Here is a 24,617-nt window from a genome sequence, read left to right on the forward strand (position 1 = left end):
ACGCATGTGTGCCAGATAAAAACACAGGAGTGGCTGGAAAACGTAGGTGTGGCTGGGCGAACGCAGGTCGTGTTTGTGACGTCAAAACAGGAACTAAATAGTCTGAAGTGATCGCAAGGTAGGAGTAGGTCTGGAGCTACTCTGAAACTGCACAATCTTTTTTTGTAGCATCGCTGCGATCCTTTCGTTCGCACTTCTGCTAAGCTAAGATACACTCCCAGAGTGCGAAGGCTTAGCGTTTGCACTGCTGCTAAAAGCAGCTAGCGAGCGATCAACTCGGAATGAGGGCCCTGGTTTTGCCCAACTGCTAGCAAATTTGCTGCTGCGATCAACTCTAAATTACCCCCATTAACTCTCCAAATTTCCATTGAAAGTATAGGAAAGGTACTAATTTGTACCGGTTTTTATATGTAAAATGTTGGAGGGTATGTAACCTGTGAATAGATGTTTCCCTTATTAAAGAGATAGTGTATCATCCCTGTGAGTGAGGCAGTACTGTATGTAAAGGTTTCTCTTTTATTGTGAGCTATGAGGATCTCTCACCGCACCTGGGTCACTAATGGGGATCGGTATGGTAACCCGCCATACGGGATACCGAAGGTCAGTATACTGACATTGGCATCCTGAGCGGTGGAATGGCTAACGTTACCATGTCGCAGCACTTGAGTTGACCCTGAATGTCATCAATGGGAGAAAGATGGTAAACATATTTCTCTAACGTCCTAGTGGATACTGGGATTACCTCAGTGTGTTGGGACAACTGTGACTGTGGTGTCCGTACTCACCAAAAGATAAAAGTTTATAAATTATTTATAGAGGCTTCCACACTCTGCACAAGGCTTCAGATGCCTATTTATTTCTGAAATTATCACACTGATTTTTATTTTTTTTATGTTTCTAGTTACAGAAGTATACCAAAAAGATTATGTTGAGTACCAGTAGAAAACAAAACACAACTGGTTTAATAATATATTTTATAATACATTGCACCTGGGCATAAAAGACTGCCAATGGTTACACTTTTGTTATATGCTAAAAGAAAACATAACCATAACACATACTGCATCACAGGACATGCTACCAGTTATGCTACAAGTCACAGGAGAGCTACCAGTCATGATATTTGTGGTACACTTTTAAAGAATCCACTAAGGGGCTCATTTATCAAACAGTATTTGTGGCTATGTCCCCGAAAACACCTGTTTTTGAGGGATTAGCTGCAAATACTATGTATCCCCCCAATGTATGAAGGAGGGATCGCTGCAGAAATCGTTGATACCTGCTGCAGCAGCATGGAACACCCTGTAGAAACCTATGTGGGATGCGGCTGCGGGTAGCAATGGAGCGATCCCTCCATTGCCGTCCGCAGCCACACCCTCCATAGGTTTCTATGGGGGATGCAATGCTGCCCGATGTATCAATATCGGGAATGCTTGGCATTCTCGGTATTGACACTCGCAGCTACCGCAATCTCCTGATGGGCCACACATTGCGGCATGTAGTTCCGGCAGGTTTCCCGGTTTCCCCAGGAACTCTCTGCCAAAAATGGCCGCTGTGCACGCGCAGAGACCCAGAGACCCCGCTTGGCACATCGGAGGGAAAGCCTTGTTCCTGCATGCTGTGCGTATATACAACCGCCCACGCACTCGTGGGTGTATGGACAAGTGTATATACCCTCCGGCGCCAGTACCTACCAGAAAGATGGAGATTGAATAATGGTGCGATCTGCTGCTCCTAATTATAAGGATAATTACATTCCTTATATTAAACAAAAAAAACACTAAAGGGCCCTACACACTGGCCGACCCGCTGCCGAGCTGCCCGACGGCGGATACGGCCGACGAGCGACCCGGCGGCGGGGGGGCAGTGACGGGGGGAGTGAAGTTTCTTCACTGCCCCCGTCACCCGGCTGCATTGAAGTGCAGGCAAATATGGCTGAGATTGTCCATATTGGCCTGCATGCACAGCCGACGGGGGACCAGCGATGAACGAGCGCGGGGCCGCACATCGTTCATCGCTGGAGCCTCCACACTGAAAGATATGAACGAGTTCTCGTTCATTTATGAACGAGATCGTTCATATCTTTCTAACAAATCGGCCAGTGTGTAGGGCCTATAACTGCAGGGATATAACCCCCTGTAGATAAAAAGGAGCGCTGTCCGCACCAATTAAAGGAGACAATTAAAAATGTTCACAATAAAAAAAAAAATTTATTGACATGCAATGCTGCAGCATGAATAGCACTTAATCAATACATGATATATATATATTTATAAACCATAATGCAAACAATCCACATATGACTATTAAAATTATCTGGAACTCACTATGGTTCAGAGGCTTGGACCTTGATATTACTAAATCTAGCAATGTCCACTGATTTAATTATGAACTAAACACTAAATGTGTTCATGTGTCCTTAATTCGTTAGTGTTCCAAATGAACATGGTGCACACATTTGTTGAATTAAAATGGGTAATTACCATACATTGTTATCCTTTGCGTCACCTCCAAAATTAAATTTGTTGAGACAATCCCGGTCTTAGGCTCCCTCTGCTGGTGCTCATCCGTTTATTGCAGAATATCTGGAGTAGGTATCAACGGGGACTGTCCACAGTGCTCTACTGGTAGCTAGCCGTAATTGCAGGTACACTGATTGTTACGCATAACCACAGGCTGGTAATCGCGTCAATGAACAGGAGATGATCGTCACTGGTTGTAGTCACTTCGAATTGGAACACTAACGAATAAAGGACACATGAACACATTGGGGTATATTTACTAAGCTCCCGATTTTGACCGAGATGCCGTTTTTTCATCAAAGTGTCATCTCGGTCAATCTCGGTCATTTACTAAACACTAATCACGGCAGTGATGAGGGCATTCGTAATTTTTTGCTAGTTCAGGTAAAAAATTACGAATGAATACACCATCGGTCAAATTACGCCTGTTTAGATACGAATCTCGGTCATTTACTAAGCAAAAAAAACACAAAACACTGCCGTGAAAAATTACAATTCGCAAAAAAGTCCTAAAAAAAAACAGACCTGCTTTTTTTATTCGTGATTTGAGATGCATGCAGGGATCCATGAGATCCGTGCATGTATATCAATGGGAAGGGGTGGGAAAGTGTTTTTTGTTGTTAAAAAAAATTGCGTGGGGTCCCCCCTCCTAAGCATAACCAGCCTCGGGCTCTTTGAGCCGATCCTGGTTGCAGAAATATGGGGAAAAAAATGACAGGGGTTCCCCCATATTTAAGCAACCAGCATCGGGCTCTGCGCCTGGTCCTGGTCCCAAAAATACGGGGGACAAAAAGAGTAGGGGTCCCCCGTATTTTTAAAACCAGCACCGGGCTCCACTAGCTGGACAGATAATGCCACAGCCGGGGGTCACTTTTATACTGCGCCCTGCGGCCGTGGCATCAAAAATCCAACTAGTCACCCCTGGCCGGGGTACCCTGGGGGAGTGAGGACCCCTTCAATCAAGGGGTCCCCCCCCCCAGCCACCCAAGGGCCAGGGGTGAAGCCCGAGGCTGTCCCCCCCCATCCAATGGGCTGCGGATGGGAGGGCTGATAGCCTTTGTTGAAAAATAAAAGATATTGTTTTTAGTAGCAGTACTACAAGTCCCAGCAAGCCTCCCCCGCATGCTGGTACTTGGAGAACCACAAGTACCAGCATGCGGCGGAAAAACTGGCCCGCTGGTACCTGTAGTACTACCACTAAAAAAATACCCAAAAAAACACAAGACACACACACCGTGAAAGTATAATTTTATTACATACATACACACATACATACATACTTACCTTATGTTCCCACGCAGGTCGGTCCTCTTCTCCAGTAGAATCCAAGGGGTACCTGTTGAAGAAATTCTACTCACCAGATCCAGTGGTCCAGGCTCCTCGGCAAATCCAGGGATAATCCACGTACTTGAATAAAACAAAAAAACGGTTGCCCGACCACGAACTGAAAGGTGACCCATGTTTGCACATGGGTCACCTTTCCACGAATGCCAGAAACCCACTTTGCCTTCTGGCTAAGTGGGTTTCTTCAGCCAATCAGGGAGTGCCACGTTGTAGCACTCTCCTGATCAGCTGTGTGCTGCTGTCCTCACTGACAGGCAGCACGCGGCAGTGTTACAATGTAGCGCCTATGCGCTACATTGTAACCAATGATGGGAACTTTCTGCTCAGCGGTGACGTCACTTTAGGTCAACCGCAGGGCAGAAAGTTCCCATCATTGGTTACAATGTAGCGCATAGGCGCTACATTGTAACACTGCCGTGTGCTGCCTGTCAGTGAAGACAGGAGCACACAGCTGATCAGGAGAGTGCTACAACGTGGCACTCCCTGATTGGCTGAAGAAACCCACTTAGCCAGAAGGCAAAGTGGGTTTCTGGCATTCGTGGAAAGGTGACCCATGTGCAAACATGGGTCACCTTTCAGTTCGTGGTCGGGCAACCGTTATTTTGTTTTATTCAAGTACGTGGATTATCCCTGGATTTGCCGAGGAGCCTGGACCACTGGATCTGGTGAGTAGAATTTTTTCAACAGGTACCCCTTGGATTCTACTGGACAAGAGGACCGACCTGCGTGGGAAGTTAAGGTAAGTATGTATGTATGTGTGTATGTATTTAATAAAATTATACTTTCACGGTGTGTGTGTCTTGTGTTTTTTTGGGTATTTTTTTAGTAATAGTACTACAGGTACCAGCGGGCCAGTTTTTCGGCCGCATGCTGGTACTTGTGGTTCTCCAAGTACCAGCATGCGGGGGAGGCTTGCTGGGACTTGTAGTACTGCTACTAAAAACAATATCTTTTATTTTACAACAAAGGCTATCAGCCCTCCCATCCGCAGCCCATTGGATGGGGGGGGACAGCCTCGGGCTTCACCCCTGGCCCTTGGGTGGCTGGGGGGGGGGGGGAACCCTTGATTGAGGGGGTCCCCACTCCCCCAGGGTACCCCGGCCAGGGGTGACTAGTTGGATTTTTGATGCCACGGCCGCAGGGCGCAGTATAAAAGTGACCCCCGGCTGTGGCATTATCTGTCCAGCTAGTGGAGCCCGGTGCTGGTTTTAAAAATACGGGGGACCCCTACTCTTTTTGTCCCCCGTATTTTTGGGACCAGGACCAGGCGCAGAGCCCGATGCTGGTTGCTTAAATATGGGGGAACCCCTGTCATTTTTTTCCCCATATTTCTGCAACCAGGATCGGCTCAAAGAGCCCGAGGCTGGTTATGCTTAGGAGGGGGGACCCCACGCATTTTTTTAAAAAAAATTACATTGTTTACTTTAAAAAAAAAAAAAAACCCAGCACGGATCACACAAATCCGGCCGAGATTGATTGTAAAAAAAAACGGCAGTGTTTTGATAATCACTGCCGTTATATTAGGTAAAAAAAACACGAATGACATCGGAAGCAAAGAAAAACACGAATACGACAGCTTAGTAAATTAGTCGTAATCCATTCAAAAAGTTGCAGTTTTACACTGCCGATGTCATTCGTGATTGAACTTTGACCTATTTTCGGAAATTACGAATCTTAGTAAATATACCCCATTGAGTGTTTGAAAAGCTATTCCTAGCCAGTTCATAATTAAATCAGTGGACATTGCTAGATTTAGTAATATCAAGGTCCAAGCCTCTGAACCATAGTGAGTTCCAGATAATTTTAATAGTCATATGTGGATTGTTTGCATTATGGTTTATAAATATATATATCATGTATTGATTAAGTGCTATTCATGCTGCAGCATTGCATGTCAATAAATTATTTCATTTCTCTAACGTCCTAGTGGATGCTGGGGACTCCGTAAGGACCATGGGGAATAGACGGACTCCGCAGGAGACATGGGCACTTTAAGAAAGAATTTAGATTCTGGTGTGCTCTGGCTCCTCACTATGTCCCTCCTCCAGACCTCAGTTTGAATCTGTGCCCGGACGAGCTGGGTGCTGTTCAGTGAGCTCTCCTGAGTTTGCTGTAAGAAAGTATTTTGTTAGGTTTTTTTTATTTTCAGGGAGCTCTGCTGGCAACAGACTCCCTGCATCGTGGGACTGAGGGGAGAGAAGCAGCCCTACTCTCTGCAGATAGGTCCTGCTTCTTAGGCTACTGGACACCATTAGCTCCAGAGGGATCGTACACAGGATCTCACCCTCGTCGTCCGATCCCGGAGCCGCGCCGCCATCCCCCTCGCAGAGCCGGAAGACAGAAGCCGGGTGAAAGAAGCAAGAAGACTTTGAAATCAGCGGCAGAAGACTCCAGCACTGCAGCTGTGCGCCATTGCTCCCACACTACACCCACATACTCCGGTCACTGTAAGGGTGCAGTGCGCAGGGGGGGGCGCCCTGGGCAGCAATTAGAGACCTCTTTGGCAAAAGTTTGCATATATACAGTTGGGCACTGTATATATGTATGAGCCCCCGCCAAAAATTGTACATTAAAGCGGGACAGAAGCCCGCCGTCGAGGGGGCGGGGCTTCTTCCTCAGCACTCACCAGCGCCTTGTTTTTTCTCCACAGCACCGCTGAGAGGAAGCTCCCCAGCCTCTCCCCTGCAGTTACACGGTAGAAGAGGGTAAAAAGAGAGGGGGGGCACATAATTAGGCGCAAAAATCAATATAAACAGCAGCTACTGGGTTAACATTAAGTTACTGTGTTATTCCTGGGTTAATAGCGCTGCGGTGTGTGCTGGCATACTCTCTCTCTGTCTCTCCAAAGGGCCTTATGGGGGAATTGTCTTCAGATGAGCATTCCCTGAGTGTGTGGTGTGTCGGTACATGTGTGTCGACATGTCTGAGGTAAAAGGCTCCCATAAGAAGGAGATGGAGCAAATGTGTGTGTGAGGGTGTCTCCGTCGACAACGCCGACACCTGTTTGGATATGTGAATTTAAGTGCTAAGGTGAATTTATTGCACAAAAGATTAGAGAACAGACGGGGAATCTACCCATGTCTGTCCCTATGTCGCAGAGACCTTCAGAGTCTCTCAATGATCACTATCCAAAATAATAGACACTGATATCGACACGGAGTCTGACTCCAGTGTCGACTACGATAATGCAAAGTTACAGCCAAAATGGCAGAAAAGTATTCAATATATGATTATTGTAATAAAAGATGATTTGCATATCACTGATGACTCATCTGTCCCTGACACAAGGGTACACATGTTTAAGGGGAAGAAAGCTGAGGTAAATTTCCCTCCTCTCATGATGAAAAAGAGCGGGAATCTCCAGACAAGAGACTGCAGTTTCCCACAAAGATTTCTCAGGGAGTATCCTTTCACTACAAGGGCAAGGATACGATGGGAATCTTCCCCTAGGGTGTCACGTTTGCCCAAAAGGTAGCCCTGACTTAACAGCTATCCTCAGGGATCCTGCAGATAGCATGCACATTCTGGTACACTACTCAGACCGGCGATTGTGTCGGCATGGGTTTATAGCGCTGTAGCAGCGTGGACAGGTACCTTATCAGCAGAGATTGAGACCCTAGTATGTATATATATATATATATATATATATATATATATATATATGTATATATAGAGATATATATATTAAAGTTGCTGTCTTAAGAGATATATATATAAAACATGCCCAAAGAGACATTAGTCTACTGGGTTCTAGAGTCAACGCTATGTCGATTTCTGCTCGACGTGTCCTGTAGAATATGCAATGGACAGATGATGCCGACTTAAGAGGCATATGGAAGGCTGAGGATTGTGTGGAGAAGGGATCTCGGACTTGGTCTCCACAGTTATAGCTGGTAATTCTGATATTTTGCCTTATATTCCTGCACAGCCTAGGAAAGCACGACATTATCAAATGCAGCCTTTCGAACACAAAGAAACAAGAAAGTCCGAGGTGCGTTCTTTCTTGCCAGAGGCAGGGGCAGAGGAAAGAAGCTGCACAACACAGCTAGTTCCCAGGAACAGAAGTCCTCCCCGGCCTCTACAAAATCCACCGCATGTCGCTGGGGCTCCACAGGCGGAGCTAGGCCCGGTGGGGGCACGTCTTCGTAAGTTCAGCCACAAGTGGGTTCACTCCCTGTTGGATCCCTGGGCAATAGATATTGTGTCTCAGGGATACAAGCTGGACTTTGAGGAGATGCCCCCTCACCGACGGCCCTGCCGGCTTCCCCCCACGAGAGGGAAATAGTGTTAACTGCAATTCACATATTGTATCTTCAACAGGTGGTGGTCAAGGTTCCCCTCCTTCAACAAGGAGGGGGTTATTATTCGACCATGTTGTAGTCCCGAAACCGGACGGTTCGGTCAGACCCATATTGAATTTAAAATCCCTGAACATATACCTGAAAAGGTTCAAGTTCAAGATAGAATCGCTAAGAGCGGTCATCGCAAGCCTGAAAGGGGGAGATTTTATGGTGTCTCTGGACATAAAGGATGCATACCTTCATGTCCCCATTTATCCACCTCATCAGGCGTACCTCAGAATTGCGGTACAGGATTGTTATTACCAATTTCAGACGTTGCCGTTTGGTCTCTCCACGGCCCCGAGAATATTCACCAAGGTAATGGCGGAAATGATGGTGCTCCTGCGGAAGCAAGGTGTCACAATTATCCCGTACTTGGACGATCTCCTCATAGAAGCGAGATCAAGAGAGCAGTTGCTGAACAGCGTATTACTTTCTCTGGAAGTGTAACGGCAACACGGCTGGATTCTATAAGTCGCAGTTGGTTCCTACAGCTCATCTGCCTCTCCTAGGCATGATCCTAGGCACAGACCAGAAAAGGGTTTATCTTCCGATAGAGAGAGATCAAGAGCTCATGACACTGGTCAGGAATCTATTAAAACCAAAACAGGTGTCAGTGCATCAATGCACTCGAGTCCTGGGAAGGATGGTGGCATCATACGAGGCCATTCCCTTCGGCAGGTTCCATGCGAGGACCTTCCAATGGGACTTACTGGACAAGTGGTCCGGATCACATCTTCAGATGCATCGGTTAATCACCCTGTCCCCCAGGGCCAGGGTGTCACTCCTGTGGTGGCTGCAGAGTTCTCACCTTCTAGAGGGACGCAGATTCGGCATTCAGGACTGGGTCCTGGTGACCACGGACGCTAGCCTCCGAGGGTGGGGAGCAGTCACACAGGGAAGAAATTTCCAAGGTCTGTGGTCAAGTCAAGAGACTTGCCTTCACATCAACATCCTGGAACTAAGGGCCGTATACAGCGCCCTACGTCAAGCGGAGCACTTGCTTCGCGACCAACCGGTTCTGATTCAGTCAGACAACATCACCGCAGTGGCTCATGTGAACCGCCAGGGCGGCACAAGGAGCAGAGTGGCGATGGAAGAAGCCACCAGAATTCTTCGCTGGGCGGAGAATCACGTAAGCGCTCTGTCAGCAGTGTTCATCCCGGGAGTGGACAACTGGGAAGCAGACTTCCTCAGCAGACACGACCTCCACCCGGGAGAGTGGGGACTTCATCAGGAAGTCTTCACACAAATCACATATCGGTGGGAACTGCCACAGGTGGACATGATGGCATCCCGCCTCAACAAAAAAATACAGAGGTATTGCGCCAGGTCTAGAGACCCTCAAGCAATAGCGATAGACGCCCTGGTGACACCGTGGGTGTTCCAGTCGGTCTATGTATTTCCTCCTCTTCCTCTCATACCAAGGTGCTGAGGCTAATAAGAAAAAGAGGAGTGAGAACAATCCTCATTGTTCCAGATTGGCCACGAAGGACCTGGTATCCAGATCTGCAAGAAATGCTCACAGATGACCCGTGGCCTCTTCCTCTAAGACAGGACCTGTTGCAACAGGGGCCCTGTCTGTTCCAAGACTTACCGCGGCTGCGTTTGACGGCATGGCGGTTGAACGCCGGATCCTAGCAGAAAAGGGCATTCCGGACGAGGTCATTCCTACGCTGCTAAAGGCTAGGAAGGACGTGACAGCTAAACATTATCACCGTATATGGCGAAAATATGTTTCTTGGTGTGAGGCCAGGAATGCTCCTACAGAGGAATTCCAGCTGGGCCGTTTCCTCCACTTCCTACAGTCGGGAGTGAATTTGGGCCTGAAATTGGGCTCCATTAAGGTCCAGATTTCGGCCCTATCCATTTTCTTTCAAAAAGAGTTGGCTTCTCTACCAGAAGTTCAGACATTTGTAAAGGGAGTGCTGCATATTCAGCCTCCTTTTGTGCCTCCAGTGGCACCTTGGGATCTTAACGTGGTGTTAAGTTTCCTGAAATCACACTGGTTTGAACCACGGTGGAGTTAAAATATCTCACGTGGAAGGTGGTCATGCTATTAGCCTTGGCTTCGGCTAGGCGTGTGTCAGAATTAGCGGCTTTGTCACATAAAAGCCCCTATCTGGTTTTCCATAGGGATAGAGCAGAATTGCGGACCCGTCCACAATTTCTGCCAAAAGTGGTGTCATCTTTTCATATGAACCAACCTATTGTGGTGCCTGTGGCTACTCGTGACTTGGAGGATTCCGAGTTACTGGATGTGGTCAGGGCTTTGAAGGTTTATATAGCCAGAACGGCTAGAGTCAGGAAAGCGGAGTCGCTGTTTATCCTGTATGCATCCAACAAGCTGGGTGCTTCTGCTTCAAAGCAAACTATGGCTCGCTGGATCTGTAACACGATTCAGCAAGCTCATTCTGCGGCTGGATTGCCGCTGCCAAAATCAGTTAAAGCCCATTCCACTAGGAACGTGGGCTCTTCTTGGGCGGCTGCCCGAGGGGTCTCGGCATTACAACTATGCCGAGCTGATACTTGGTCAGATTCAAACACTTTTGCAGAGTTCTACAAGTTTGATACCCTGGCTGATGAGGACCTATTGTTGCTCAATCGGTGCTGCAGAGTCATCCACACTCTCCCGCCCGTTTTGGGAGCTTTGGTATAATCCCCATGGTCCTTACGGAGTCCCCAGCATCTACTAGGACGTTAGAGAACATAAGATTTTACTTACCGGTAAATCTATTTCTCGTAGTCCGTAGTGGATGCTGGGCGCCCGTCCCAAGTGCGGACTTCTTCTGCAATACTTGTGTTAGGTGCCGCGGTCCGCGGCACCGCTCGGTCTGCTTCCGAGCGACGTTCACGGCCGCCGCACCTCCCTCCCTGCCCGCCCGGCGCCTAGCTATGCCAGGACGCCTTGCATGCTGTAGCTGCCGGGTCCCTGGCAACGCTAGGACGCCGGGCGTCCACAGCCGCTGGGTCCATAGCAACGGGGACGCTATTGGCGGACCGCGTTCCCCGTTGCCAGATAAGAATGATTAGTTGCTCGTGCAGCAGGGCAGCTGCACGGCAACTAGTAATTAGGGTCTGGGGGCTGGTCTTGCTGGCCCTCCTGTCATTGGCCAGCAGGTGTCATGACTGAGGTTTTTGTGAACCCGGTGTAGTGAAGTCTGTGCGGGCGACTGGAGGATTATGTGAATACTACCACTGACCTGGTTTGGAAATGCTGTGGACTCTGGGTTTCCTCCGGTGACTGGGAAGAGGAACCGCAGCAGAGATGGCCGAATCTAGGTTCTCCTCATGCAGGATTAGGTCGGCAGACAGGAGGCATGCTGAAGGTCTCCTGAAAGACAGAACTGGAAAGGCACTGATGAATCAGTGAAGAATACCAGGTATAATTGTGCTAAAGGGCACGGGGTGCTTGGAGACACTGAGGTGCTTGCGGACACTGAGGTGCTTGCGGACACTGAGGTGCTTGGAGGCACTGAGGTGCGTGGAGGCACTGAGGTGCGTGGAGGCACTGGGGTGCGTGGAGGCACTGGGGTGCGTGGAGGCACTGGGGTGCGTGGAGGCACTGGGGTGCGTAGGGGTGCTGAGGCACGGAGGTGCTGGAAGCACGGAGATGCTGTGGCACGGAGATGCTGAGGCACGGAGATGCTGAGGTGCTGGAAGCACGGAGGTACTGAGGCACGGAGGTACTGAGGCACGGAGGTACTGAGGCACGGGGGTGCTGGAAGCACGGAGGTACTGAGGCACGGAGATGCTGGAAGCACGGAGGTGCTGAGGCACGGAGGTACTGAGGCACGAAGATGCTGGAAGCACGGAGGTGCTGAGGCACGGAGGTACTGAGGCACGAAGATGCTGGAAGCACGGAGGTGCTGAGGCACGGAGGTACTGAGGCACGGAGGTACCGAGGCACAGAGATGCTGGAAGCACGGAGGTGCTGAGGCACGGAGATGCTGGAAGCACGGAGATGCTGTGGCACGGAGGTACTGATGCACGGAGGTGCTGTGGCACGGAGGTGCTGTGGCACGGAGGTGCTGTGGCACGGAGGTACTGAGGCACGAGGTACTGAGCCCTGGAGATCCCAACTACAACAGCAGTAAAACTGAAACACGACAGCTGTGGTTTTCAGGGGAGAACACTGAATTCAGTACTGTGCCTTTAAGACGAAACATTGCAGCTGTACCTTTACATTGAGACTCAGGGAAATGGTGAAATCAAATGGCAACACACAAGTAAACCAAACGGTAACAAGGGAGCAGAGTTTCCACAGGAACTTAGGTACAAAGGTTACCTTTAGGGAGCTCAGCTTAAGACCCACACAAGGCTGTATGTGACATAAGGAACAGGCCCAGATTACAACTCAGCCTCCTGATTTATACTTCCTGGTCCTTGATGATTGGTGGGCAGGATTAGGTGATGTCACTGTCATGTGACTACTCTAGCCAAGGCTGTGATGTAGAATGAGGCCTAGCAGGCCAAGAGAACACTGAAGCCTGGACTTCTGCAAAACACAGGATGCTTGCTTTTAGATTACTGAATTCAGCCTCACACAGGAGATCACCACAGGTGGAGCTGATTACCTATTACCTCTCAGGCAGAGAACTCAGGAAAACTGACAAGCTGTTTAACTCCGTGAGTGAAAAGACACAGGATCCAGGACAGATGGCAGGGGTAAGTCACCAAATATAAAACCTACAGTCAGGATTGTGACAGTATCCCCCTCTTCAAGGGTGGACTCCGGACACCCATCTTGAATCTTAGAGGAACTTGAGAAATTCATACAGAAGAATTTAGGACCTTCGTTGATGCAGATTCCAAAGGTTTAGGACTAAATTCTTTAACTACAGCGTTACTGAAAGTCTGTAAGTCATGGAACACAGGATCATTACTCTCAAAGAGCATGTTGGCCCACTCCAAAGCTCTTCCTCTGAATGCCAGGAACAGATATCGAGTAACGTTGGAAAGAGTTACTGCACCTGAAGGATCAGACTCCATCCGAGAGAGAAATTGTTCAACCAGAGCGGCATATTGCAATAAATCTCCATCAAAGTAAATAGGTGGAAAACCATCAGACGAAAGCTTAGAGGATGAAACTGAAGAAAGCTTTGGCTGGACGAGTAGGACTGGATTGGATCCAAGGATACTTGAATTGGCTGGAGCCAAAGGAGACGGACCAGGCTGGTCCTGGAGTATTGCTGGACCGGCTGGAACCGGAACGGACTGGCCAAGCTGGGCCTGGAGTATTGCTGGACCGGCTGGAACCGGGACGGACTGACCAGGCGGAGCCTGGAGTATAGCTGGACCGGCTGGAACCGGGACGGACTGACCAGGCTGGGCCTGGAGTATTGCTGGACCGGCTGGAACCGGGACGGACTGACCAGGCAGGGCCTGGAGTATTGCTGGACCGGCTGGAACCGGGACGGGCTGAGCCCTTTCTTCACAGGGCTGGGCTGAGGCAAGAGCCCCCACTTCACGGGGCTGGGCTGAGGCAAGAGCCCCCTCTTCACGGGGCTGGGCTGAGGCAAGAGCCCCCTCTTCACGGGGCTGGGCTGAGGCAAGAGCCCCCTCTTCACGGGGCTGGGCTGAGGCAAGAGCCCCCTCTTCACGGGGCTGGGCTGAGGCAAGAGCCCCCTCTTCACGGAGCTGGGCAGCACTCTGTAGAATCTCTGGCTGGGCAGCACTCTGTAGAATCTCTGGCTGGGCAGCACTTTGTAGAATCTCTGGCTGGGCAGCACTCTGTAGAATCTCTGGCTGGGCAGCACTCTGTAGAATCTCTGGCTGGGCAGCACTCTGTAGAATCTCTGGCTGGGCAGCACTCTGTAGAATCTCTGGCTGGGCAGCACTCTGTAGAATCTCTGGCTGGGCAGCACTCTGAAGACTCTCTGGGGCTGGACGCTCTGAAGACGCCCCTCCTGGGGCTGGACGCTCTGAAGACGCCCCTCCTGGGGCTGGACGCTCTGAAGACGCCCCTCCTGGGGCTGGACGCTCTGAAGACGCCCCTCCTGGGGCTGGACGCTCTGAAGACGCCCCTCCTGGGTCTGTGGACACGGACTCCTCTGTGACTGTAAATGGCTTGAACATTCTTCTCTGGACACCCAACTTGGGATAAGGTCTTTTAACCACCGGACCCCAGTCATAAATTTGAGTCTCTCTCAGAAGAGTAGCCTTCTTGATACCCCCGTCAGCAGCAGAAGAATCGGATACTGTGGATGACTTGTAGACATGAGCACTATGATACTGAGATTTGTCACTATTACCTGGCTTGCGAAGAATGCAGTCTTTAACAAAATGACCAGAATTTCCACAGTAAAGACAGAGATGTAGCTCCTTACGCCGCTGACGTTCAGCTTCAGAGAGCTTGGGCCGTGGATAGCTCTGATGAAAAACTTTCCCTTGCGCAGAGGAAGAGACTCTATTAACTGGATGGGACAAAACAGGATCAACAACGTTGGTAGTATTCCTGAGGAGATCAGGCATCACAGAGAGAATACTAGACAAAAGTTCTTGTAACTGTAGTAACATCTGGTAGAAAATCTGCAGTTGGTCAGGAGTCTTAGAGCAGAAGGTCATAGAATCTCTGGAGGACGAATTCCGCTGCAGACACTGTGCCAATCGATGCTGAGTCGACTCCAGACCTTCCAAGCGTCCTGCAATATTGCTTAGGAGGTCATGCGTCAGACTAACACTTTCGGCCGGGTCCATGTGGCCTGTTCCTACTGTCATGACTGAGGTTTTTGTGAACCCGGTGTAGTGAAGTCTGTGCGGGCGACTGGAGGATTATGTGAATACTACCACTGACCTGGTTTGGAAATGCTGTGGACTCTGGGTTTCCTCCGGTGACTGGGAAGAGGAACCGCAGCAGAGATGGCCGAATCTAGGTTCTCCTCATGCAGGATTAGGTCGGCAGACAGGAGGCATGCTGAAGGTCTCCTGAAAGACAGAACTGGAAAGGCACTGATGAATCAGTGAAGAATACCAGGTATAATTGTGCTAAAGGGCACGGTGTGCTTGGAGACACTGAGGTGCTTGCGGACACTGAGGTGCTTGCGGACACTGAGGTGCTTGCGGACACTGAGGTGCTTGCGGACACTGAGGTGCTTGGAGGCACTGAGGTGCGTGGAGGCACTGAGGTGCGTGGAGGCACTGGGGTGCGTGGAGGCACTGGGGTGCGTGGAGGCACTGGGGTGCGTGGAGGCACTGGGGTGCGTAGGGGTGCTGAGGCACGGAGGTGCTGGAAGCACGGAGATGCTGTGGCACGGAGATGCTGAGGCACGGAGATGCTGAGGTGCTGGAAGCACGGAGGTACTGAGGCACGGAGGTACTGAGGCACGGAGGTACTGAGGCACGGGGGTGCTGGAAGCACGGAGGTACTGAGGCACGAAGATGCTGGAAGCACGGAGGTGCTGAGGCACGGAGGTACTGAGGCACGAAGATGCTGGAAGCACGGAGGTGCTGAGGCACGGAGGTACTGAGGCACGAAGATGCTGGAAGCACGGAGGTGCTGAGGCACGGAGGTACTGAGGCACGGAGGTACCGAGGCACGGAGATGCTGGAAGCACGGAGGTGCTGAGGCACGGAGATGCTGGAAGCACGGAGATGCTGTGGCACGGAGGTACTGAGGCACGGAGGTGCTGTGGCACGGAGGTGCTGTGGCACGGAGGTACTGAGGCACGAGGTACTGAGCCCTGGAGATCCCAACTACAACAGCAGTAAAACTGAAACACGACAGCTGTGGTTTTCAGGGGAGAACACGGAATTCAGTACTGTGCCTTTAAGACGAAACATTGCAGCTGTACCTTTACATTGAGACTCAGGGAAATGGTGAAATCAAATGGCAACACACAAGTAAACCAAACGGTAACAAGGGAGCAGAGTTTCCACAGGAACTTAGGTACAAAGGTTACCTTTAGGGAGCTCAGCTTAAGACCCACACAAGGCTGTATGTGACATAAGGAACAGGCCCAGATTACAACTCAGCCTCCTGATTTATACTTCCTGGTCCTTGATGATTGGTGGGCAGGATTAGGTGATGTCACTGTCATGTGACTACTCTAGCCAAGGCTGTGATGTAGAATGAGGCCTAGCAGGCCAAGAGAACACTGAAGCCTGGACTTCTGCAAAACACAGGATGCTTGCTTTTAGATTACTGAATTCAGCCTCACACAGGAGATCACCACAGGTGGAGCTGATTACCTATTACCTCTCAGGCAGAGAACTCAGGAAAACTGACAAGCTGTTTAACTCCGTGAGTGAAAAGACACAGGATCCAGGACAGATGGCAGGGGTAAGTCACCAAATATAAAACCTACAGTCAGGATTGTGACAGCAGGGTCTTTTTATGGGAGCCAGCACACTGCAGCCTCGCCGGTGATAGCTTCCTGTATGCTGTTCCTGCCTTGCAACGTCTGTTCCTGGTCAGCTGTATCTGGTCGATCTTGCTCCCTGTGCTCCTGAGTCCTGGAGTTCTGAAGCCGGTCCTGGGAATCCTTCCTGTCCAAGTGAACCTGTTGCAGTCATCTGGGGGTTCTCGCTTGTTGGGATACTCTCCCGGTTTCGTGAGTAGCGGCTTCTGCCGCGTGTTGCGGCCTAGGCCGCTTAGTCCTTGTGTTAATTCTGTATTGGTGGTTTTTGCGGAGGTTTCCGCTTTTCACTGTCCTCCCCGGTACGCGGCGGTGCCGCGTGGGGGTGTGGACAGTGGTATCTTTTGTTGTTCATTTCCTTTGGCGGCGTGCCGCACATATATTTAATTTTAGGGTAGTTAGTAGCCCCTAGCTTTCTGTTTGCTTTAGTTAGAGGTCTCCTTGTTATTTTCCTGTCTCGGTTCACGCCTTGTCTCACTCTAAGACCTGGGGGCATCGGAGTTGGGCAGACCTAATCCGCCCTTCAAACGCGGCTGCCGTGGGCCCAAGAAACCATAGTCACTCAGGCGTGAACTGACCACACGGGTAAAACAATGGAGGTAGGGTGCTAGGGGCTATTCCCGTACCATCCCTTATTTCAGCGTCACGTCCTGGTGCTCTGGACTCTCTACACAACATCTCTCTAGTTCTGAGCATCAGGAACGTAACATTATCACCGGCCCAAAAACAAACAAAAAAAATATATATATAAAGAGTTATTTGTTTTTGATGGGCCTTGAAATTCGGCCTCATGAATCCGGCAGTATTAGGACCGAATCCCAGCCAGCTTTTGGCCAACCAGATTCAGGAACTAACTCAGATGGTTCAGGATCTTACTCTTCGGGTGAGATCGCAGGAAGATCTTTTGCGAGCCTCCCCGAGTATGATTCCAGAACCAAAGATGCACCTTCCTGACCGTTTTTCAGGTAACCAAAAGGTGTTTTTTTTATTTCAAGGAAGCTTGTAAGCTTTATTTTCGTTTAAGGCCCCGATCCTCTGGTACTGAGTCTCAACGAATCGGGATTGTGATGTCTTTACTACAAGGCGATCCGCAAACCTGGGCTTTTGGGCTAAAAGCCGATGATGTTGCCTTGCTATCTGTAGATGCCTTTTTTAAGTCTCTAGGCCTTTTGTACGATGACCCTGATAGAGAAGCGTCGGCTGAGAGCCACCTGCGTGCACTTCAGCAAGGGAAAAATCCAGCAGAGGCGTGTTGTACTGAGTTTCGCCGTTGGTCGAACGACTGTGGCTGGAATGACCCGGCCCTGCGCAGTCAGTTTCGCCTCGGTTTGTCTGAAGTTATTAAAGACTGTCTCCTGCAGTACCCCGCTCCAGAGACTTTAGACAAACTCATGGAGCTTGCTATTAAAATTGATCGCCGTCTCCCGGAGCGGAGGGCTGAAAGAGGAGCTAGTTTCAGGCCTAGTCCATGTGTGTATACTTTCCCTGAGGACGTCGAGGAGCCCATGCAAATGGGTCTCTCCCGGCTGTCCCCAGAGGAAAGAACCAGAAGGCTAAATTCTGGTATTTGCTTGTATTGTGGTGGCAAAGGACATATCGCGCATAATTGCCCGAATAAGCAGGGAAACGCTCTGACCAAGTGAATTGTGAGGGGGTTCACTTGGGTCTGCAATTGATCTCCTCTACTGATTCTTTATTAGTTCCTGTAAAAATTTCCTTTGGTAGTCTCAGTTCGTTGGTGTCGGCCTTCGTCGACAGTGGAGCTGCGGGAAATTTCATGGATCTTGGTTGGGCTCAGGCTTTGGGCGTTCCACAGATACCTTTGGATAAACGTATCACCATGCACGGCTTGGATGGTGGTCCGCTTTCTAATGGGGTAATCACTCACCGCACACCTCCAGTACAACTGACAGTGGGGGCCCTACATTCGGAGAAAATCGAATTTTACCTTACCCATTGTCCGGCTGTCCCCGTAGTTTTGGATCATCCCTGGCTTGCCTTTCATAATCCCACCATAGATTGGCGGTCTGGGGAGATTTCCCGATGGGGTCCCTTTTGTGTTAAGGAATGTATTTCCCGTCCAGTCCGGGTTGCGGCAGTCACCCCAGAACTTATTCCTTTGGAATATCAGGACTTTGCCGATGTTTTCTCCAAGGGTAATGCGGATATTCTGCCTCCTCATCGGTCCTATGACTGCGCTATTGACTTAGTTCCCGGTGCCTCTTTGCCTAAAAGGAGACTATATGCCCTGTCTGGGCCGGAAACTACGGCAATGAATGATTATGTACAGGAGAGCCTAAAAAAAAGGCTTCATTAGGCCCTCGAAATCTCCATTGAGTGCAGGGTTCTTTTTTGTTGAGAAAAAAGATGGGTCGCTCAGACCATGTATTGATTATCGGGCTCTGAATAAAATTTCTGTTAAAAACACCTACCCCTTGCCACTGATTTCAGTACTATTTGATCAGCTCCGGACTGCCGTTATCTTTTCCAAGATCGATCTTAGAGGGGCTTACAATCTCATCCGAATAAAATCTGGGGATGAGTGGAAGACGGCTTTCAGCACACAGTCGGGACATTATGAATACCTGGTGATGCCGTTTGGGCTGTCTAATGCTCCTGCTGTATTTCAAGATCTCATTAACGACGTCCTTCGCGACTTTCTAGGAAAGTTCGTAGTCGTTTATTTAGACGACATTTTGATTTACTCTGAGTCTTTTGAACAACATATTACCCATGAGCGACTGGTCCTTCAGAAGTTACGGGAAAATCATTTGTACGCCAAACTGGAGAAATGTGATTTCCACATCACAGAAGTGTCCTTCCTGGGGTATATTATTTCTCCTAAGGGGTTTTTCATGGAACCAAAAAAACTCCAGGCCATCCTAAATTGGGCACAACCCACGAACTTAAAAGCAATTCAGCGCTTTTTAGGGTTTGCAAATTACTATAGGCGTTTTATTCATACCTTCTCAGATTTGGTTGCTCCTATTGTGGCATTGACTAAAAAAGGAGCGGACCCTTCCAATTGGTCGCCTGAAGCCAAGTCTGCCTTCCTGGCCTTAAAGCAGGCCTTTGTCTCAGCTCCAGTACTCAGACACCCTAACCCGGATCTCCCCTTTATTGTCGAGGTAGATGCCTCAGAGGTTGGAGTGGGGGCAATCCTTTCTCAGGAAGACTCGGAGTCTCAGGAATTACACCCATGTGCCTTCATGTCCAGAAAATTCTCCTCCGCAGAATCCAACTATGATGTTGGTAATCGAGAATTGTTGGCAGTTAAATGGGCTTTCGAGGAGTGGAGGCACTGGCTGGAAGGAGCAAGGCATACCATTACGGTGTTTACTGACCACAAGAACCTGCAGTATATTGAATCAGCTAAACGGCTTAATGCTCGACAGGCACGTTGGGCGCTGTTTTTTACTCGTTTCAGGTTTATTATCACCTTCAGGCCCGGTTCCAAGAATACAAAAGCCGATGCCCTGTCACGTTGTTTTCTTCCGGTTCACAATAACCACCCGGCTACTACCTCCATAGTCCCATCGTCTGTCATCCGGGCTGGCCTCACTCAGGATTTATTTACAAAGCTTCAGCAGCAGGCTCCCAAAGTCACTCCTGCAGATCGTCTCTTTGTCCCTGAATTTCTGAGAGGCACTGTTCTAGCTGAGTTTCATGATAATAAGGTTTCTGGTCATCCGGGTATCACTAAGACCTTGGAGTTAATCTATCGCTCAGTGTGGTGGCCTAATCTTTCTAAAGATGTAAGGGAATTTGTCCGTTCCTGTCAGGTTTGTGCTCAGTACAAGGTATCTCGATCGTTGCCGGTCGGGCAACTCATGCCTCTAGCCGTTCCTCTCAGGCCATGGTCACATATATCCATGGATTTCGTGGTGGACCTTCCTCTCTCAGCTGGATTTCGAGTCATTTGGGTGGTAGTAGACCGTTTTAGTAAGATGGCCCACTTCATTGCTCTCCCCCGATTACCCTCTGCTCAAGGGTTGGCAGTTTTGTTTCTTCGCCATGTGTTCAGGCTCCATGGTTTACCCAGGGATATTGTCTCTGATCGGGGACCGCAATTCATTGCCCGTTTCTGGAAACGTTTTTGTGCCTCATTAAATATGAAACTCTCTTTAACATCTGGGTACCATCCACAGTCTAACGGACAAACTGAACGTGTTAATCAGTCGTTAAGACAGTATTTACGGCTATATTCGGCCAAAACCTTGCCCTTAAGAAGGCTGCCTTCCGAGAAAAAACAATTTCTGATAGGTTCCGACGCCCATGCACTTTTAAGGTGGGAGATAAGGTGTGGTTGTCAACCCGCAACATCAAGCTCCGACAACCCTCGGCTAGATTGGGACCCAAATTTATTGGACCGTTCCTTATCGTTAAGAAGGTCAACCCAGTTGCTTTTCGGCTACGCTTGCCTAAATCACTCAAGATTGGCAATACTTTTCACTGTTCCCTTCTGAAGCAGTATTTTTCTTCCAGGAGATTTCCTCGGAAGACTTCCCAGGGTAGACCTCCGGTGGATGTTCAGGGGCAACAAGAGTTCTTGGTGGAGAAGGTTTTAGATTCCAAAGTTTCTAGGGGCCGGCTTTATTTTTTGGTTCACTGGAAAGGCTATGGCCCGGAAGAAAGGTCTTGGGTCCTGGATAACAATTTACATGCCCCTAAATTTAAGAGATTATTCTTTCAGGAATTTCCTCAGAAACCCGGCTTTAGGGGTTCTTTAACCCCTCCTCAAGGGGGGGGTACTGTTAGGTGCCGCGGTCCGCGGCGCCGCTCGGTCTGCTTCCGAGCGACGTTCACGGCCGCCGCACCTCCCTCCCTGCCCGCCCGGCACCTAGCAACGCCAGGACGCCGTGCGTGCTGTAGCCGCCGGGTCCCTGGCAATGCTAGGACGCCGGGCGTCCTCAGCCGCTGGGTCCATAGCAACGGGGACGCCATTGGCGGACCGCGTTCCCCGTTGCCAGATAAGAATGATTAGTTGCTCGTGCAGCAGGGCAGCTGCACGACAACTAGTAATTAGGGTCTGGGGGCTGGTCTTGCTGGCCCTCCTGTCATTGGCCAGCAGGGTCTTTTTATGGGAGCCAGCACACTGCAGCCTCGCCGGTGATAGCTTCCTGTATGCTGTTCCTGCCTTGCAACGTCTGTTCCTGGTCAGCTGTATCTGGTCGATCTTGCTCCCTGTGCTCCTGAGTCCTGGAGTTCTGAAGCCGGTCCTGGGAATCCTTCCTGTCGAAGTGAACCTGTTGCAGTCATCTGGGGGTTCTCGCTTGTTGGGATACTCTCCCGGTTTCGTGAGTAGCGGCTTCTGCCGCGTGTTGCGGCCTAGGCCGCTTAGTCCTTGTGTTAATTTTGTATTGGTGGTTTTTGCGGAGATTTCCGCTTTTCACTGTCCTCCCCGGTACGCGGCGGTGCCGTGTGGGGGTGTGGACAGTGGTATCTTTTGTTGTTCTTTTCCTTTGGCGGCGTGCCGCACATATATTTAGTTTTAGGGTAGTTAGTAGCCCCTAGCTTTCTGTTTGCTTTAGTTAGAGGTCCCCTTGTTATTTTCCTGTCTCGGTTCACGCCTTGTCTCACTCTAAGACCTGGGGGCATCGGAGTTGGGCAGACCTAATCCGCCCTTCAAACGCGGCTGCCGTGGGCCCAAGAAACCATAGTCACTCAGGCATGAACTGACCACACGGGTAAAACAATGGAGGTAGGGTGTTAGGGGCTATTCCCGTACCATCCCTTATTTCAGCGTCACGTCCTGGTGCTCTGGACTCTCTACACAACATCTCTCTAGTTCTGAGCATCAGGAACATAACAACTTGTATATAGTTATTGCTGCAATAAGGGCTATGTTATTGTTGCATCAGGGTTGAACTGATGCTCTGTTGTTGTTCATACTGTTGACTGGGTAAGTTTATCACAAGTTATACGGTGTGATTGGTGTGGCTGGTATGTATCTTGCCCTGGATTACCAAAATCCTTTCCTTGTACTGTCAGCTCTTCCGGGCACAGTTTCTCTAACTGAGGTCTGGAGGTGGGACATAGTGGGAGGAGCCAGAGCACACCAGAATCTAAATTCTTTCTTAAAGTGCCCATGTCTCCTGCGGAGCCCGTCTATTCCCCATGGTCCTTACGGAGTCCCCAGCATCCACTACGGACTACGAGAAATAGATTTACCGGTAAGTAAAATCTTATGTTTTTTATTGTGAACATTTTTAATTGTCTCCTTTAATTGGTGCGGACAGCGCTCCTTTTTATCTACAGGGGGTTATATCCCTGCAGTTAGTGTTTTTTTTGTTCCTGCATGTGCTGGATGATACATCCCACCAATAGAATCACATATTGCAATGTGATCCTGGGTGGTAACATCCCGCCCATATCACATGCAATATGCAATCTATGATAAATGCCCCCTTAATGCGGTGTCATACAGGTTAGTACAGAGTTGCCTACTCTCACAGAACGTTGGAAAACTCCCAAACACCCTAGAAAGTAGTAGGCTACATCCTGGATATGCTTCCAAGGCATAGACAGAAGCAATCTGAAATACTCAGAAGTGTTCACCATATTAAAGACTTTGGTACAGGAAATATCAAGCAGTCGCATGCTAATACCTGTCCAAGTCAATCAAACACTGCTGTTACTTACTGGCTATCATAAGTCTGAGGTGATTCAGTATGAAAAGCCGGTGGTCGGTATGCTGGCTGTCAGTATCCCGGCGTCGCCATCTCGATCACGGCATTGCCGCCAGGGGTGCGTTAGGTACCGTATCCTCCCTCCCTTACCCCCTAACCCTCACTCTCCGCAGCCTAACCCTAATTGTGCCTAACCCTAACCACTCCCGGTGGTGCCTAAACCTAACTCCCCCCCCTTTCCCGCAGCCTATACCTAACCATCCCCCCTTAGTGCCTAACCTTAACAGTCCCCCGGTGGTGTCAATTCCCTAACCCCCCCTTCCTTTCTGCAGCCTACCCTAACCTCCCCCACCCTGCAGCCTAACCCTAACCCCCTTGGCGTGTGCCTAAACCTAACCCCCCTCCCGCAGCCTAAAGCTAAGGTGTAGAAGAATAAGAAGTGAGTAATGACCAGATCATTCACTACCTTAGTCAGTGCTGTCTCTGTAGAGTGTTGGAAATTAAAGCCTCACTGATGTGGGTCCAATACATTGTGAGTTAAGAAAGTGTGATTTGGAGGGAGAGCTGACTCCAGGTGTCCTAAATGTTCTTCGGGGAAGGGCATGTTCTGGCATCTGCTTTGGACATGCCCTGTGGTAGCTACATTTTGGGAGGCTGTTATTAATATTATTGTGTCTACGGACATTCCACAAACTGCCCTTACCCCATTTGTATGTATATCGGGGGTAATTCCAAGTTGATCGCAGCAGGATTTTTATAGCAATTGGACAAAACCATGTGCACTGCAGGGGAGGCAGATATAACATGTGCAGAAAGAGTTAGATTTGGGTGGGTTATTTTATTTCTGTGCAGGGTAAATACTGGCTGCTTTATTTTTACACTGCAAATTAGATTGAACACACCACACCCAAATCTAACTCTCTCTGCACGTTATATCTGCCTCCCCTGCAGTGAACAGAGGGGGTAATTCCAAGTTGATCGCAGCAGGAAATTTTTTAGCAATTGGGCAAAACCATGTGCACTGCAGGGGGGGCAGATATAACATTTGCAGAGATAGTTAGATTTGGGTGTGGTGTGTTCAATCTGCAATCTAAATTGCAGTGTAAAAATAAAGCAGACAGTATTGACCCTGCACAGAAATAAAATAACCCACCCAAATCTAACTCTCTCTGCAAATGTTATATCTGCCACACCTGCAGTGCACATGGTTTTGCCCAATTGCTAACTTTCTTGCTGCTGCGATCAACTCAGAATTACCCCCATGGTTTTGCCCAATTGCTAACAAAAATCCTGCTGCGATCAACTTGGAATTACCCCCATTGTCTATGATGGATGAAGATCTGCTGGATAGGCCTGCTACACAGTGGGGGTCATTCCGAGTTGTTCGCTCGCAAGCGGATTTTAGCAGATTTGCTCATGCTAAGC

The sequence above is a fragment of the Pseudophryne corroboree genome, chromosome 1 (assembly GCF_028390025.1).
Source record: "Pseudophryne corroboree isolate aPseCor3 chromosome 1, aPseCor3.hap2, whole genome shotgun sequence".
In the NCBI taxonomy this organism is placed as follows: domain Eukaryota; kingdom Metazoa; phylum Chordata; class Amphibia; order Anura; family Myobatrachidae; genus Pseudophryne; species Pseudophryne corroboree.